General features: G+C 48.2%; 1 long non-coding RNA gene across 1 annotated transcript in view; it reads left to right on the top strand.

The window, feature by feature from the left end:
• Window positions 1-18648, top strand: part of LOC306834664 — a 39160-nt gene extending 20512 nt beyond the window's left edge. Inside the window, exons 2-3 of the long non-coding RNA XR_013780519.1 lie at window positions 6734-6819; window positions 18453-18648. This is a non-coding gene — a long non-coding RNA (uncharacterized lncRNA). The remainder of the gene's footprint in view (window positions 1-6733; window positions 6820-18452) is intronic.
• Window positions 18649-18654: the final 6 nt, after the last annotated feature.

Here is an 18654-nt window from a genome sequence, read left to right as displayed (position 1 = left end):
ATCTTCCTGAACTCTGCGCTCTCACACGCTTGACGTCACCTCTTCATCCTCCACTTCCCGTCTCTTGCTTCGGGTGAAACCTCCTCTCTGAGCGCTGTGATTGTTTCTGCATCAGATAAGTAATGTCGGCCATTGTTCATGTGTCAGGGGAGCGAGGGAGCATGTGCATCTGTTAATATGCAGTATCAGTTATTTAAACCGTTTCTCTGGTCATGGGTTCTTCTCCTGGATCCCGTTTATCGTCCTTTCAAAGCTCCGGAGTGCATCGAGCCCCGGTGCCGACAGATACTCTGAAGCACTTAACGTCTGACCCCCGTCAATATCATCTCTGAACGAGAAGAGCTGGGACTGTTAAAGGGGAAATCTCCCATAACTTCCCCTCTCATCCGTCTGGCTCATTTCCAGGACTTTCAATCAATTCCTTCACGGCGTAAACTCTGAAGGAAATGGATTGAGGTCCTGGGCGTCGAACCGGGGTTTCTTAATTGGCACACGAGTTGTTCACATTGATTTGACCTGATTGGCGCCCCGCGCTTGTGTCTCCATTTAATCACCGAGCTCTGCCTGCTCTTGAACCTTTCATGCATTCGTTCCCTCGGTGTGTGCGTCGCCTGTTCTCCGCCTTTGTGCAGCCTCGTAGATTTGCATGCCTCGCTCTGTTCCTGCAGCATATCCACTGTGCTGTGTTAATCAGATTTCTTGGTGTTATTATTACAGCTGTGATTCGGTGCAGTACAGCAAAAAAAAAAAAAAAAGAAAGCCCGACGGACGCTCTGCCAGGGTGCAGAGAAATCACCCTCCGGTCAGGGAAAATGTTCTGATGGATCGCTGCTGCTATTCCGACTGAGCGGCGGAGAGCGATGGAGGGAAGTAGCGTGAAAGGGAAAAGATAGAGAGAAAAAGAGAGAGAGAGATATTGTCTCCCTTGGGGGGGGATAAAGTGGGGACAGGAAGGAACAGAGATTCTGCAGGAGACAGAAGGAAAGAGTGGAGCAAGGCGAAAAAGAAAAAAGATAACAAATAAGGTTGTGGGAGAGCGAGGGAGGTGAGGGGGGCGAGCGAGGCAGAAGAGTGTGTGTTAATAATGCTGCTCAGAGCCCTGCTGTGTAGATTATTAGGCTATGATGCATGTTGTATAGGTTCATCTATCCCCAAACAGGAAGTGTCATGTGTGATGAAAGCCTGTCGTGTGCTGGCTGAGGTGAAAAAGGGTTTGTGTGCAGCGTTCCACCGACCGTGTGTCTTCCTGTCTCTGACATGATTGTGTTTGATCGGCACTCCGACAGACTACAGATGGGCGTTTGTAGGTGGCTAATGCTCACATTGTCAGCGCTGTCGCTCACAGGAGAAAGGTCTCACTGAGTCACCTCAGACCCAAAAACAATCCTGTTCTATCTGAAATGTCTCTCTCACCTCCCGACCGAGCACTCCAGATCAACCAGTGCAAATCCTTCTTCTTTTATTTCACCTCAAACCAGAGACTGACTGCAAATAAACAAGTGTTTATTTATGATCAGGACCTTCATCTTTAACCGGCTACACGCCGATAAGGAGCCAGACAAGTCGCTATATCACACACTGAAAAGTGTGTGTGTCAATTTCACACCGACTCGTCCTTCATGATCAGATTTGTTGTTAGCTCGGCCTGCTGTTCATCGCAGCGAGTCAACAGTGAGTTAGCCAGCGGGGGGGGGGGGGAGGGGCTTATTAAGGCTGTCCTCATCATCAGTGGAGTTAGACGCCATCAGAGCGTTCACACCTGCAGAAAACTCCTGAAACACTCAGGAGGAGCGTCACGTGTGAACTCCTGCAGCCTCAGGAGACCCCCCCCCCCCCCCCCCCCTCCTCGTCTGACAGGGGGAGTCTTCCTGTTGTGAGATGCGTGTGTGAACAGCCAGGTCGGGAGGATATCCACAATGTTCCTCCTGAAATGATAAACACACACACACACAGCTGCTTTTCACTAAGTGAGGAGCTGTCACCGGTGCGGGGGCCTCGCGCTGCAGCGCTGTGAATTTATTAAGTGTGCCCTTTGGAAGGCTAAGCAGCCAGGTGGGGTGCTGTCGACCCCCTTCCTGCCTCTGAATCACACCCTGCATTTTAATTGCAAATAGAGTCTATAACGACACATCTCCGTGCCCTTGTATTAAACTCTATAAAACACACACACACACACACACACACACACACACACACACACACGTTGTGTTTGTCAGAGCGGCTGAGAAAGTTTCCTCTCTGAGTGGACGCTCCAGTTGAATGACATGTGAAGGTCAGGCCTGGAGGTGTGAGATCAGTGTCATCGTTTCTTTGTGCAGCTGGATGCAGGTCTTTAGTTCAGTCTGCTGTGCGCGCACACACACACACACACACACACACACACACACACACACACACACACACACACACACACACACACACACACACACACACACACACACACACACACACACACACACACACACACACACACACACACACACACACACACACACGCTCTGTTCAAAAGCTGCAATTATTTCTCATCACACAGATTTGGTGTTTTTTTTTTAGAGCGGATTAGTGTGGAAGTCTATAAGTTCCTGTGTGACTCTGGTTGCATGGATTCCTTCATATAGCGTGTGTTACACCCATCGCAGGATTTAGGGATGCTACAGTGTGTGTGTGTGTGTGTGTGTGTGTGTGTGTGTGTGTGTGTGTGTGTGTGTGTGTGTGTGTGTTGTATCAGTGCATAGATGAGAAAAAGTCACGGCTTGGATTTATAGTTTGTTCAGCAATGTCAGTCCAAAGTGACTTGAGGCGGTCTTACTGAGTCATCACTGGCTTATGCATGTGTTAAGTGTGTGTGTGTGTGTGTGTGTGTTGGAGGGGGGGAGGGAGGAGAGGAAGGGTTAGAGGCCGCCGTGGACTGGCTGAGCTAAATCTAAATCCTCCTCTTCTCTGTCAATAATTCTCTGCTTTTTCACAGCCCCTCTAATCCTCTTTCTGACGTGGCTCACCTCTATTTATCACCAGAGAGTCCGAATGCAGACAATCAGTCCGCTTCTGTGTGTGTGTGTGTGTGTGTGTGTGTGTGTGTGTGTGTGTGTGCGCTTGTGCATTTGCATTTTGTGACTTTCAATCTATACTGATCTTGATCTTGAACTAGATAGAAGACCTGGCCTGTGTGTGGGCGCGTAACTTCTGAGTTTAATTTTCTCTCGCCACAGATTCTATCTTCGTGACGCCAAAAAGCAGCGGTATCAGATGTGCAGCCGGCTGCTTTGAAGCCCCGATGCTGCTGTGAAAACCTAATAAAAGCACCGAGATAATCACTGCTTAAGTTTGAGTCCTGGCTCCTTGTAATGGAACTGTGTACAGATTATGCATGCTGCTGGCCGGGCAGGCAGCCCGTCACTGCTGCCTCTTCTGCTGACTCAGTGCGAGCATCGCTGGGGCTTCGGGGGTTAATGCAGCTGGGCCCCAGGCTGATCCACGGCCCATCCTCATCTGCCAAAACTTCAAAGCATGCCCTGGCAGAGTCTAAATCGCCAGTCTCCTCGGGTCCCGGCTGTGCACCCCCCCCCCCCCCCTCGCCTTCAGTGCGCAGGTCAACCTCGGCCTCATCTTTTATGTATCGCTCACCCCATTGATTGCACTCCAAGAGATTCATGAATACAGAGGCTCCCTATTTCCGTATCACACTCGAGCATATGGAAGGCTTTTCTTACAACACGGCCTTTTTCCCGCCTCCTCCTCCTCTCTCCGTCTTTTCTCCGTCGCTGCGTCTGTTCCCTTGTCATATTTTTTTATCTCTTTCTTATACCCGTCTCTCTCTGCGTATCACACTCCCGACTTCCACTTATTTAGCATGAAAGGTCGCAGTCATCTCGCCGCCTGACAGACCTCTTTTTCTAACCTTTTTTTTTTTTTTTTTTTTGGGGTGGTATTTTTTGTTCCCTTATGAATAATTCAGACTGCAGGGAGTGAATACAGTGAGTGCTGCAGTTGGCTTGCAGGAGGCTAACTGCGGATAATGGACACTTTTAAAAAAACGTCTTTTTGTCAAATCCGGTCTGGACTTTTTCTTGAACCACCGAGCTGATTTTAAAGACTGAAGGTGGAGATAAAAACACGAGGCTGATTGGAGCAGCAGATATCCGCTGGGCCTGCTGACTCGTCCTGACATCAGTGACATTGAAACTCTGAAGGCCTGTATTAGCACGCCAACCGAGTGTCTCATGTATTCATTTATGCTCATCCCTCGCTTGTTTTCTCATTCATGAATACACATGTTGATCTCTCTCTCTCTCTCTCTCTCTCTCGCGCTCGCTCTCTGTACCTGTGTTTAAGTGACGTGTGTGTTAAGCACCCCAGCAGAGTGTGAAATTGAAATCCTCCCCTGCGGACGTGACATGAGTGACAGAGAGGAGAAGACGCACGACATGTGACGAGCTGTTATCCTTCAGCTCTTCCTGATTCGATCGCCCTTCATCACACAGACACTAAACCAGTGATCAGAGGCTGCTGTGGATCAGTGGTTGAGTTGGCGTCTCTTGACTGGAAGGTTGAGGGTTTGATCCCCGGCCTCTGCAGCCTGATGTGTCCTTAGTAAGGATGTAGCTGAATGTAACAGACTGCAGACAGATGAGGATGGAACAGATTCCTTTAGCAGCTGCTCACCTGCTCGTCACTGTGCTTTGGTCTTTTCATGTTCTGGTTCTGATTGAAGCTTCTCATTAAACGCTGCATCATGTTGGTTGTGTAGCTCTTTGTCTTCTTGTGAAATCTGCACACAGTTTGAGTCTCGTCTGTAATCTTCAAACCTCTTTTACTTTCTGTCTTGAAGACAAAACTATTCTGTACCTTTCACACGTTTGACGTAAATTTGAACGTCTGTTAGCATAGCATGTGTCTACGTCCATATAAGGGCGGCCTTACCGTGGTTTGAGAGGCCGGTGGGCGACCTTCAGGGTCTGAGTGGTTTTTTGTGATGCTGGGATTCAACGTTCTGACCTTCTCGCCACCAAACCTCATGCACTGAAGTTTTCAGTCAAACTACCCGGCGCCATGAAGGTGCACTTTGCATGCACATATTCCAGCACATTTTTAAACTGGCTTGTCTATTTTGAATGAAGAGAACTCATTAAGCGGCCCGAGTTACGACAGATTGTTAAAATATTTAATAACTCGGCAGCGAGAAACCTGAACTTCTCCAAGATTCCTACAAATTAAAAGTTGTGCTTGGCCATGACTCCTTAGTTTCTCACATTTCCTCCTGCTGACATCATCGTGTAGAAACACTCGACACATTCAGATGAAACAACCATGAGAGCTTCTTTAGTTGGGATTTTCTGGGGCCGATATCTTTCTTAGATCTGTGAAATCTGTCGAGATGTTTAAAGATCAACACGTTTATTGCATTGACCCCTCAAATGCAGAAAAATAAAAGATATCATGAAGACAAGATGAGGGCTGCACGCTGCTGCAGGGGTTAGTGTTGTTTCCTCTCAGTGAGGAGGTTGCTGGTTTGAATCCCTGTCTGTGTGGAGTCTGCATGTTCTCCCCGTGCATGGCGTGCCAAACAGGGGTGTGGCCCCCCCCCCCTCTTAGCACAATGACAACATGTCTGCACAAGAGAGACAGCACCCACAGCTGTTGTACTGTATGTGGGGCTGTCCAGATTTTTTTTTTTTTTTGAGTTAGCAACATTCGAGGATCGTTTTCTGCACTCTCTTAACTTTGCATAAACTTTACTTCACCACTTAATTTTTCTTGTTTTGGTCTACTTGCATCCTTGTCATGCAAAGAGGACACGAAGCCCCCCCGGAGCACGAGCGCCCTCCCTCTGACCTGTTGGATTGTGTGTTTTTGTGTGTGCATGCGTGCAACCTGTCCAAACCGCGGTCCCACCTGGCGCGAGTCGGACAGACCACCATCTGTTCCGTGGCCCCACCATGAACTACCTGCCACCTCGTCTTCATCACCTTCACGGCACCAACAAGCAAGTGGAAGCTTTCTCAGAGTTTTCTGTGTGCAAAGTCTGAAATGCGTAATGAGTGAGTGAGCTTTGATTTGGTTATTAAAGGGGATAATTATATAAGATGTGTCACAGAGCTGGATGTTTCTTACATAAGCCCTTTTCATGGGAGGACTAAATCTACCACAACATGACAGGCCTCTGCAGAGTGCTTTAAGAAATGGGAGCAGAGTGTTGGTGATATGCTTCATTGTAAAGCGCAGAGTGAGTCATTGCCCTGAGACAAAGGCTGGCTTCACCTCCTTCCAAACACCTCGAGGACTAACCCGCTCGATTTAAAGAAGCTAACATGCTGCTTTCTTTCTCTCTTATCTTTTCCTCTGCTGGCTTTGCGTTCTGCAGATGTCCCCCTCACGCTTTCCGTGCCGCTAGCCTGGGATGAAGCATCCCAATAGACTTAGCTTTAACATGAAAAGCAACATTTCCAACCAAACAAAACCAGGCTTAGCTGATTATGGAGACAACCATTTTAATGTCCTTTAATCCAGTGCCTCTGGTCGGCAAAGATCAGAGTCTCCCGCTCTCCTCGGGGCTCCAGTTAAAAGCAGGAGGGGTTTGTGTGTATTCCCTTTCTTTCCTTCTGTCCACCAAGCCCCGGCGTTTCACACTGAAGCGAGTGTGGGGAAAGGGCACAGCGTGAGCACGTGGCGCGTGGAGCTGGTGTTTTGATGTGTTGTGATGCATCCTGAACCGTGGACTCTGTTTGTATTCAAGGTGGAGCAATGTGCACGCACGGAGGACGAGGAGCCTGGGATTAAGCACCGGAGAGAGAAGATGCCAAAGATGAGACAATAAAGACGGTGAGTTACATTTCCCTGCATGCCTCCTGTTCTCCTGTGAATCATCATTACAGCGCTTTAAGAAGCTTTGGATGCAGCACATACAGACAGTTATACGAGCAGCGATGCTATCGATGATCACGCCTGCACACTCGCACTTCACCTCTGGCCTTTCACATGCAGCTCTCGGCGTGCGGCTCTAACCTTTTAGTGCGTCGTTAGCGGAGACACATCCGTCAGGGCTGACAGCAGATCATCAGCGGCTGCAGGAACGAGACGGAGAAAGACACACACAGAGGCGTAATGGCAGGAAGGTGTGTCGGCGAGGAGACCAGAAAGATGAACAGAGACAATCAGACGGTGGCTGTTTGGAGGAAAGCTTCCCGTCATGTTGGTGTCAGGAGGATTTCTGTAAAAGAAGAGATTCAAAGTGCAGAGTCGGTGTTGCAGTAACACTTTAAATGTGAAGTTGAGCGATGAGTTATCAAACGTTTTTTCTGGAAACATCTTCCAAACAGCTGGAAGACATGTGGAGCAACATTTGGTTTTCATAGTGTTATAAGGAAGAGGCACAGACTCTTTCTGTCAGCTCGGTCTTTTTACTCAAAGTGCGAACAAACATCCTGCAGAAGTCTCGAACACTTGAAGCTTTTTTACATCTTTTATTCCAGGATGAAAAAGTGTATTTGTAAAACTCAGAGCAGCTGCAGGTGAATGAGGAAGTGAAACAGCATTCTGCTTCCTCCTCTCTCCTTGTTCTGTTTTCTCTCCTCTGTGAGGGCGATCAAATCTGCTTTATTATACATGTTTCTGAACGTTTGCTGCTGAATTTCAGGCTCACTGATTTGACCCCGGTCTGGAGGTTTGACGTTAGCTTAACCGCGGTGTGGGTCCACGTTGAGGACGTTAGCCCTGCTGGTTTCTCTGCAGTGGGAACTTTGATTCACAGATATTATAATGCACAACATTTAGAGATGTGGACAGAGAGTGGACACAGAATGACACGGGTCTAATCCGAACCTGGCCAGCACTCGTGGAGGACCACGACCTCCGTGCACAGGGCGTGCACACTCACCAGCGGGCCACTGGCACATCCTGATGTGGGGTACTCTGTGACAGCTGCTCTCTGTGCAGGATAGATAGATAGATAGATACTTTATTGATCCCGAGGGAAATTCAAGGAAGCATGTTTGCTAGAGGTTCAGTCTCAACATTGTGCAGCGAGAGCTCTGGCGCTGACCGTCCTGTATGCAGCGCTTTTCACTCAAAGTGGCGCCTAAACATCGTTGATGCACTTAAAGCTCTGTGTGTGTTCCTAAAACTCCCAGCAGCTGCAGGTGGAGGAGGCAGGAAGTGAAGCTCCTCACTGGAGAAGGTATCATGGCAGCGGACCGGGTCGCCTTTGAAGAACAGAGACACTCCGCTCTGTGCAGCCACACGCTTCAAGTTAAACCCAGTTTGTTTTTTTAAATTCCAGATACTGAAATCTTGATCCTGAAAAACAAGCTTTAAGTGTTACAACATGAGGCGGCGTGTTTCTCTCCCCGGGTGTGTGAGGCGGTGAGATTAGGCTGCGAATGAGTGTGTAATTAGGGACGATCAGATGAGGTGAATCTTGGCCAGTGGGAGGAGAGCAACGCTGCTGATACAGGCAATCACAGCAGGGCGGAGCAGACAGCCGGGGTTGGTCGGGGATAAGAAGGAAGAGGGAGCATCAGACAGGAGAGTGTGGCTGCAGGTTAACGCAGGAGGACAACAGACCAGCGTGTTGGGATGTGACGGAGACGGAGAGGACGACTTTCCCTCCAGCTCGACTCGATCAAACTCTCCTGACGGTTTGGAAATGTGTCGGAGCTCCTCCTCCTCCTTCGAACACAAAGGTGCCTGTTATAGATTAACAATAAACTACCTGACACATAGCTAATTAGCTACAGTTAGCATGTGGGTAAATCATGTATTCCTCCAAGCAGCTCCACACACTCATTTAAGCCTAATGACTGCCTCTGTTTAACATGCATTTATCCCCCGTGAGCTTCAACAGCTTTATAAAGGTTCTGAAATGTTCTTGTGATTAAGCTGTAAATGAAGATGAATGCACTTTAATATAAAGCAGGAGGAAATGCTCGGCTCAAACTTGTTTATCTTGAAGCATCTGCAGCTCATGAATTCATAATCACGCCTCCTTTAAAGTCCCTTTTTTTTTTTTTAAACCTTCAAAGACTCATTTACATAAAGATGGAATCTGTCTGCTGCAGGGATGAAGCTCGTTGACCGTCACTCACACGCTGATCAAATCGGATCCATGAGGAGTTGCTCACCTCGGTGCACCGCTGACCAGGAGTCGGCCTGAGCGAATGATAAAACAGGAAGCTCAGTGAGCGGCACATTTCACACTTCCTTCAGCCTTAATCGCTGCAGGGCTCCTTATTCCAGCAGGTTTCTGCAGCAGCTGAGGAGACGCGTTCATGAGACATCTTTAAGGACTCAGAGAGACGTTTACACAGGAGACACATTTGAGTCTTTAAGGAATCTGGATCAGATCTTCCAAACAGCTGGAAGAGATGTTGATCAGCTTGTTCAGAGTTCACTGCCGTTTATTTCTCATGAGGTTATAAAGAGGAGGCGCAGACTGAAGCTACATGTTAGCTTAATCTGGGTGGACAGGGCACGTCGTTGAGTCCACTTCCAGGATATTAGTTTGGAATTCTGGGAATCAAGTTTTGATGTGAGGTTTGTTTGACTCTCTGTGCGAGAGGCGGCGTGCTGTGGGAGCGATGCCTCCTCGCCCTGAGCATCAGTGTGTATGTGCATGCATGGTGTTGAATCAGCTCTTGTGATTGCTGTGTGTGTGTGTGTGTGTGTGTGTGTGTGTGTGTGTGTGTGTGTGTGTGTGTGTGTGTGTGTGTGTGTGTGTGTGTGTGTGTGTGTGTGTGTGTGTGTGTGTGTGTGTGTGTGTGTGTGTGTGTGTGTGTGTGTGTGTGTGTGTGTGTGTGTGTGTGTGTGTGTGTGTGTGTCACACTGGATATGCGTCCTCGAGCACTCATGCGAGAAGAAAGCAGGTTTGACACGGCGCTCTGCTGCATGGTGACGTGTGACGTTTCACTCCCAGTGAAGGAGAAGCTCCATCCAGCTTTTTACCGGTTTTACCTGCCTTAACCGCCCGCTGACCTTTGACCTGAGACGTTAAGCAGATAGCCTGGCATTAGTCTTAGAGACGGAGGTCACCTCTTCAGGAGGTGGTCGGTGTTTCCTGAGCTGCACTTAGTTTAGACACATTTAGATGCGCTCTTTATTACACCTCTCGAGTCACCTGCATGATGAAGCGTCTTCACTACGAGCCTGTTGAACTCCTTTAAAGAGGAGAGGCTCTACAGGCTGAGCAGAGGGAAGGTGAGGCAGTAAGGGGAGAAGGAGGGTGTCCACGGGATCACCACACTCCAGTCAACAGTCAGTCACCGCTGCACTCTGCTCCGTTTCAAATATGTTGCAAGTCTGTTTTTGATGGAGCTTTTAGGAGGCAGACATCTTGTGCAAAAGCAGGCGAGCCAAGAGCGAGGAGGCAGATAATTCCCATCCTCAAACATCCTTAGTCTTCCAACATGACCAGTAAGACGTTACCCTGGAGATGAACTGGTTTTATGTGTCTGCAGAGGTGGAGGTTAATTTCCCCCTCGGGTCGACATCTCAGATTTATTCTCTTCTGTTCCAATCGACTGGGAATGAGAGGACGGGAACACCTCTGGTTATACGCTTCATTTAGAACATTTTGTCCGACATCAGAATGAACTGGAGTTGACACTGTGCTAGCTCAAAGCAGGTACACACAGTGGCTGTGTGCTCTTCAGGCTCACGTGTAATGAACTGTGGAATAAGTCACATGAAACCACCTGACACTCCTGACCCCTGTGGTAGCATGTTTGATGCTAACGCTATCTGATGGTCTGCACTGTGCTTATGATACAAGCAAACAACGTGCACACGGCCGCGCGCCGCATGCAGAGAATCCTGACGGGTGGACGGCGTCTCTCTTCATGCGACGAACGGTCATCCGCCCCGGCGAGGAAGCTGGAAGCTTCGCACAGTTTGCGTTGTGCACGCTCGGTTATTTTGAGCTGCTCGGTATGAAACAGCAGCTTTAATGAAGAAGCAGCAGAAGGAGCCGTTACTCCGACATTAGCAGCCGTTTCTCATCTGGGTCACGGCCGCCGCTGCAGCTGAATGGAGCTGCCGTGTGTTATGTAGATCGAGGAGGATGCACACACACACACACACACACACACACACACACACTCTGCACGGCTTGATTTAGTCATGGCTGCCATCTCCTCGTAGTTCGGGGTTAAGTGCCCTGAAGAGGGAATGCAAACACGAGGTTTATCGCACTGAGCCGTTCCAAACGGACGTGTTGATGTTCTTCCTTCCAGATGTTTTTTTTTTTTTACCTGATGTCGTTCGAGTCTGTCGGCAGCTGCGGCGTTCTCATGGCTGTGGTGTCCCAGTTTGTGAGCAGTTGAAGTCCCTCTCTTTCACACTAAATCATGATTCAGTTGTTGTTTGCCAGCGCAGCACTAAACCGTAAACAACTCGACTCTATATTTACTCTCCCTCCTCGTCTGCACAAACTCAAGTGTGATGAACGGTTTATCCACAAGATGTTCCTTAATTCATCCTTCAGATGGTTTTAGTGAGAAGCTCTGACGCTTTCATTCTTTCTTCACACGTCATTTTAGACTTTACCTTCTGATCACTCACCTCCAGTCGACCCTGAGTCGTCGAGAATAGTCGCCAACGTTCCCGAGGACCCGACGAGAGAGAGGTCAGGAGCTCCCAGGAAAAGTAACGATGATTGAGTTTGTCTCGGAACATTTCATTTTACAAAAAGCTCAAAGTGTTGACTCAAATATACGTCGACAAACTCCTGACTGAAGACGTCTTCCAGGGATTATTCTTCAGTACATCTCGCGGGCTCCTGAAGTCAGCAGGTACCGAGGTGAAACTCTGGAGCTGTGTGAAGTATGCAAGTGGTTCTGATATCAGACCTGCAGCTCTGAGATCCGACAAAGACTGTAATCACATCTAAATGTAAATGCCGTTCAGCCCGTGTGCCCATGATGGGTTCAACCTGCAGACATACAATAAGGATCTCAGCAGAGTCTCGGCCTTTCATTCAGAGTCAGAGTCGTCGTCCTTTAAAGATCAAGAGTTTGGACGGGTCCATTCGTCTTCATGAGAGACAACACGTCCTCTGTTTGACGTCTGAATCCATGATGGGAGAAACGGCTTTATATTGCAGTTATTTGTTGAAATGTGCACGTTAAGCTCAAAGGGTTTTTATCTGCAGTCTCTTGAATTAAATATGAACGACACACACGATAGGACGCATGACGTCATTGTGCTTCGAGAAGCTGTACATAGAAATGCACTTTGAAAAACCTCCAAACTAAACCTCCCATTGCCATGCTCGGCTGCCTCCATTTCTGCACATCCCTCCCCAAAATCTGCAAACATGAGCCTCGGTGACTCGTGCGTTTTCCCCGGGACAAACACTAGCGCACTTTCTGCAGGCTTAATGCCTTTGTTAATTTGTTTACCTAGATCAAATAGACCTCATCGCTGGAGAAATTTGTCTCCAGAATGTGCTTGGCGGGTCCTGAGCTATAACTCACCACAGTCACTCCATTTGTCAGAGAGAGGCCTGACAGTCAGCCTAATTAGTTTGGTTGTGACAAAGAAGCTGTCTGCTGGAATCCGGGAACATCAATCCATCCGTGAAGGCATGTGTTTTCATAATGGAGCCAAACATGCCTATTAGGCTTCGGATAAAAACTGCATTAGCGGATAAATCTAATGATCTGTTGGCTTAAAGGACGAGAGCGAGTTTTTATTCAGCAGGTTACTTTATGTGTCTCCTGATGTTCTTTAAAGGAGCCGTCTGTAGCTCCGCCCCCCTAGTGTTTAAAATGAGTACTGCAGTCTAAACTCTAATCATCACAGAGAGCTGGCTCCGCCCCCTCCTCTCACACAGGTCAGCATGTGGTGGACACTGTAGCTTCAGTGTTTAGCCAGCTCTGCATGTGGTGGACACTGTAGCTTCAGTGTTTAGCCAGCTCTGCATGTGGTGGACACTGTAGCTTCAGTGTTTAGCCAGCTCTGCATGTGGTGGACACTGTAGCTTCAGTGTTTAGCCAGCTCTGCATGTGGTGGTCACTGTAGCTTCAGTGTTTAGCCAGCTCTGCATGTGGTGGACACTGTAGCTTCAGTGTTTAGCCAGCTCTGCATGTGGTGGACACTGTAGCTTCAGTGTTTAGCCAGCTCTGCATGTGGTGGACACTGTAGCTTCAGTGTTTAGCCAGCTCTGCATGTGGTGGTCACTGTAGCTTCAGTGTTTAGCCAGCTCTGCATGTGGTGGACACTGTAGCTTCAGTGTTTAGCCAGCTCTGCATGTGGTGGACACTGTAGCTTCAGTGTTTAGTCAGCTCTGCATGTGGTGGACACTGTAGCTTCAGTGTTTAGCCAGCTCTGCATGGGTCTGTAAAGCTTTCTGCGTTCTAACCTCTCTCCATGTTTCATCTCCAACATTGATCCTAGTTTGAGCAGCTTTCTGCTGCTGGAGCTTATTAGAAACATGCAGAGGCTTTTTAGCTCGGGTACAATCACTTCTATCTGAAGCAGTTCCACTGCCCGCTTCCATCGCTGCAACACCTGTTCACCTGATAACTGCTCTCATATCTGGCAAACCCAGGGGCGTCCAAAACGGCAGTGTGGGGCGTCTTATCGTCCCTGTTGTCTAAAAAAACAGGGAATTGACGCTGTCAGCATTTCATCTGATTTGATAGAAGCATGTTCGCTCTGTATCACAGACGGGACATGATGTCTAATATTGCTTTTACAGACATCATGAAGCACACCGTAAAAACCCAAAGCAATCATTTGATGTTTTCCTGCAAAATGTTGCAGCCAGACAGGACAGGCATCATCTATCATTTAAGAGTCATTTGAACATTAAAGTTAGTGCTCCTCAGCAGCTCTCCCGACATCCCTAAAAGCCGCTTTTACATAATCCAGATACACACAAAAAAAAAAAAGTACCCGTTCCCTCAGTGGCTTTTTGGCCCTCGGCTGTCTTTACAATGTTCTGCGACATCATTCCCAGGGGGATTTGTTGTTTTTTTTAAAGGTAATCTTCACACATTCACACGGAGAACATCAACGCTTTATTCTCTCTGTGTGTGTGTGTGTGTGTGTGTGTGTGTGTGTGTGTGTGTGTGTGTGTGTGTGAAATATTTATGCCTCAAATATTGTGTTTGGTTTTGAGTGTGAGGGAGTTTTATTCGAGTTGGTGTGAGTGAGTCTGTTAAACGTGTGTCTGCAGTGACGCTGATTATTATTTCAGAAACTTTTTTTTTTTTATTTTCCGCCATATTGACCTCTTCTGCTCCGAAAAGCTTCATGCTAATCTTGTTTATGCTCAATTATCTTTTTGTTCCTCACATTCGACGGGCCAGTGCATCCAAATGAGGTCAGATAAAAATAATGTGTTTGATATTTCATCATGCACATCACCTTTTACCAAGTGTTGAGGTATCCCGTGCTGATCTGCGAGTTTCAAACGCTGCATCATTTTAATAACTGTATTTAGCGAGCCCGTTCTGCACACGCCAAGCTTTAAACACCTGGATCATGTGCGTCCTGAACCATCAGGGTCTGAGCGGAGTAGCCAGAAGCATCCGGAGCTGCTGTGGGACGCATGGAGGATTGTTTTCCTCTAAAGGGAGTTCAGGCGTGCATCTCAGCTTTAAGGCAGACAACAACCCCGTATGTGCAAATGTGTTCTTTATATTCACTACAAACACAGACGAGATGTTTCTCAGCTCTGTCGCATTTTATTTATTTTTTTTGTCGTATTTACAAACCTGAGAAGAATCCACTTTAGCGATCTGCACCCCGTTTGCTGCGTGCAGAAAACATTGATTCAGGAAAAGGAAACGAAAAGCGTGGCCTGCAGGTGTTTGCAGGATCAAAGGCAAACAAAGAAAGGTAAAAGTGCTGCACCTTTTCCTCTGGCTCCTCCACACACACACACACACACACACAGAGTCACATAAGATGAGCCACATCCCCAGAGTTGATTGAATACCCCGTGGAGAGGAGACTGGTAATGTTTGCAACCTTTTGGAGAAATCATTGCTCGGTTTGAGAGCGAGCCTTTATTAGCTGTGTGGCCTTAAGAAGGAGAGTAAGCCCCGAGCTTCATCCTGCAGCAGCACAGCGTTTGTTGTTGGCTGAGGGAGATAGAGGAGCAGGGATCCATACAGCACAGCACCTTTTTTTATTTTCGCCGTGGACGAGAAGCCGCTGCACTCTTCTCACGCTGAGGCTTCTCGATTTGAACACATCACGCAGAGATTCTTCTCTGTAAGTCGATGTTGCTCTGCATCTTCAATCCACCTGCTTTAATTTGCTTTGGTTGAAGTACAGAAAGTGAAGATTAGATCTGAACACTGCGAGGCTGCGGGGCCGCCTCCAGGATTAACTTCAGTGTTAGATAAGAACAGAAAAAATCTATTTTCTCTATTTACCTCCACTTGGCCCCTTAAAAAAAAAAGGCAGCCTGCTGTGCTGATGCAGTGCAGCTGCTAATGGTCATTAGCATTCATAGCTTGACTTGTTTTATCCACTCCTGCATTTTGTTTGCACACCTTGCTTTGCAGCACACAATCATTTTGAATAATGAGGTCTCCGCGGTGTTCGGAGCCCATCACACTGAGTGAAAGCAAAGAGTTCTTTTAACTCTCTGCTTTAAAATTCGACTTTTTTTGATGGATCAACTCGAGAACAATCTCCCTGTTGACCTTTGACCCTTTGTTTAATTGCTCACACAAAGCGCTCCGAGTAACAGCACTCCTGTAAGGTTTCTCTTAAACAGTCAGACAGAGAGCGTCCAGTCAGTGTTAACAGGCCTTTAATACACACAGTAATGTTTTAGCCTTTAGAGGAGGCTGCATCCTGAGCGCGGTGTTTCCCCACACTGTGGAAGTCGAGACACATGCAGACTGACACGAGGCAGAGCTCAGGTCGGTACGCGGGTAAGAAGGCAGTGGGGCAAACAAACCCCAAAGGGTGTGAATAATGCAGCTTTAAATAAATCAAACACTGTGACAGGGATCTCTAACAAGAAGCAGCTTCACAAAGAGTCACCTTAAACATTCAAAACCTGCCACAGACCGTCGTCACGTCAGCACTTACCGGATCAATCTGAGGAGACTGCTTTTCTACTTCTGTCTGACGTCTTCATCTTTTAGAAAAGTGCAGATTTCGAGCGTTAAATGTGCCGTACAGCGATGTGTCCTGTGAGGGAACGGGCTGTTTGACATCCAAGGATGTGCGTTCAAAAAGCTCACGGCGTGTGTGTGTGTGTGTGTGTGTGGGGAGGCTGACTGGACCCGACAGGTAGAGACACAACTGGGTCACTCAGCTGCGATGGACATGCAGCATAATACATGAGCACAGCGCTCTGTGTGACTCGTACCTGATCGAGGGGGCAGAACCTGCACATCCTCTCCTCCTTCATGATGAACTGCACTTCACCAGCTGGCAACAATCACAATCAGCACGGATATGCAGCCTGTCCGACACACTATGTGTTTATATGTCAGGGGTTGCATGCATGTGTGTGTGTGTGTGTGTGTGTGTGTGTGGCTAGCAGGCAGAAAGCCAGCGTGACCCAACTTCAGCTTTTCAGCTTTAGTGCGGGGCTGCAGACAGCTGTGCCACAAACACGCTGCTGTTGGATCACCGCGAGGGCCTTTTATTTAGGTCACATTCTGTGCTTCAGCGGCCAACAGAAGGGATCTCTGTCAGCCCACATGAATACCTTTAGAGGGACTCTCTAAGTGCCCTGCATGAGGCGGACACTGTGTGGAGCCCGGCCTTTGTGCGGGCTCCTTCCTCTGAGCGTATTGCAGATGGCTGCGGGGATTTTCTGTGTGTTTTGTCATTTTCACTCCAAACAATACAAAGTGATGTATCGGCCTCGTTCTCCGGCAGAGTGATGGCAGCCTCTGGTTTTAGCACAGAAAGGAGATACATGAATAATTTCCCCCAATTTTTCAATTACGCCAGCAGCCAGTTTACGGCTGTGTCACAGACAATAATAAATCTGACTCACTCAATATTCCTGCACATAAACATGCCCACACAGCCTGTGCCCTACGCACTGTCCTCTAGATATGTAAAGAACCAACATAATATATCATCACACTGCTCCGTCTCTCCCTCATGTTCTTTTGTTGTGTGTTTCTATTTAGCACGCCGGCCTCTGCGAGTGCGACACACGTAAATGGCGGTGATGAATTCCCCCACGCAGGCTCGGCCACACGGCTGCACCAGGGCTCCTATTACTGTCTCGTTAGCCTCAGCCCCAGTCCACAGGAAAGGCTGTGGGTTCTTCAGCTCTGGTCAGCTGCAGCCCCACATGGTTATGGGAGGCAGTTTAAGGGCACTGATGGATGCCATTGTTTTCACGTCGGCGTGGAAGGGAAAAGGTCGTTTATTGCCTCGACCAGCCCGGGAGCTGTCAGCTGGGTTTTACCGGCCAATTAGTTTGGCTGTAGATAAGGAGTGGAGGTATGCAGGGGAAAGGGAGCAGGTAGTGTGGCCGGACTGAGGAGGGGAGGGGGGGGAGGGGGAGGGGAGGGGGGGCGCTGAAACACAAACATAAACAAGCATTCTGTTACATCATCTCTTCACTCAGGGACTGAGAGGCTTTGTTCAGACTGATCAGAATCTGATCTAACTGACTGACCAGAACACAAAGTGACCTGGTCGGATCCACATTGGTTTCCATGGTAACGGGTTACACTCAAGCCAAATGGATGACGGAGAAATCTGATTTGTTTCTGACTCAAACTGTCTGATGGAGTCGTTTGTTTTGATTCTTGTTTTTTTCACTTCCTGTCTCGTTGGAGCGACGTCGACGTCGACGATGGCGTCGCGTTGTGAGTGACGCAGAAGACGCGTTGAAGCGAGCGAGATGTCGGGTTTGAAACCACCTCCGTGTGGGGTTCGAATCTGATTTGTAAAAATCAGATGTCATGTGACTTTTTGTGTCCAGAAGAAACGAAGCACATGGTAAATATCAGCTTTGGAGGCTTCAGTGTTTCTCTGCATTAATAACTCCAATCTCTCATCATATTGTGTGTGGTGAGTGACACACACGCTTCATTTCTAAACGTGCCCTTGAGCAAGTTTATAAAAGACTGGAGCCGGAGACGGATTTGGACTCTTCAAGGTTTGTTTATGTTCCCTCCATAAACGGCCGCTCTGCCTGAACTCCAGCAGGCGGAGAAGAGAGACGCTCGAGGACAGATTCGGATGTCAGGGACCAGATGCCAACTGGATGCTAAATTTAGAGATCCTTCTTCTGAAGTTTTTGAAGGACAGAAATAAAGAATAGGTCCAAGACCTGTCAACAAGTTTTTTTTTTTTTTCCGCCTTTGAAGGAGTGCCAAGAAGCATCTTCTTCAAACTGAAAGCAGGAGCCGACAAAACAATGTGCTTTGAGTGTATGCTAATGTGAGGTATTTATAATTCTCTTCTCTGTCTCTCTCTGTTTGTTTCTCTCTTCTTCCTCACCGATGTGTGTTTCTTTGAAGAGCTAGTTTTGCGGCCTGTGCGGACTTCCTGCGTCAGCGGTTGGACCCGGCCACGATGACGATGAAAGGCCTGTCCGGCAGCCGCAGTCACCATCACGCCATGACCTGCGACCCCTCCTATGACTCCATGACTTTGGGGCACCCCGACCGCCGGTCCTACTTCCTGAACCCCGGTGACGCTCATCCTGGTGACCACCCGTGC

This window comes from Symphodus melops (genome assembly GCF_947650265.1).
Source record: "Symphodus melops genome assembly, chromosome: 14".
Lineage (NCBI taxonomy): Eukaryota > Metazoa > Chordata > Actinopteri > Labriformes > Labridae > Symphodus > Symphodus melops.
Note: the sequence above shows the minus strand (reverse complement) of the source record. Positions and strands in the feature narration are given on the sequence as shown.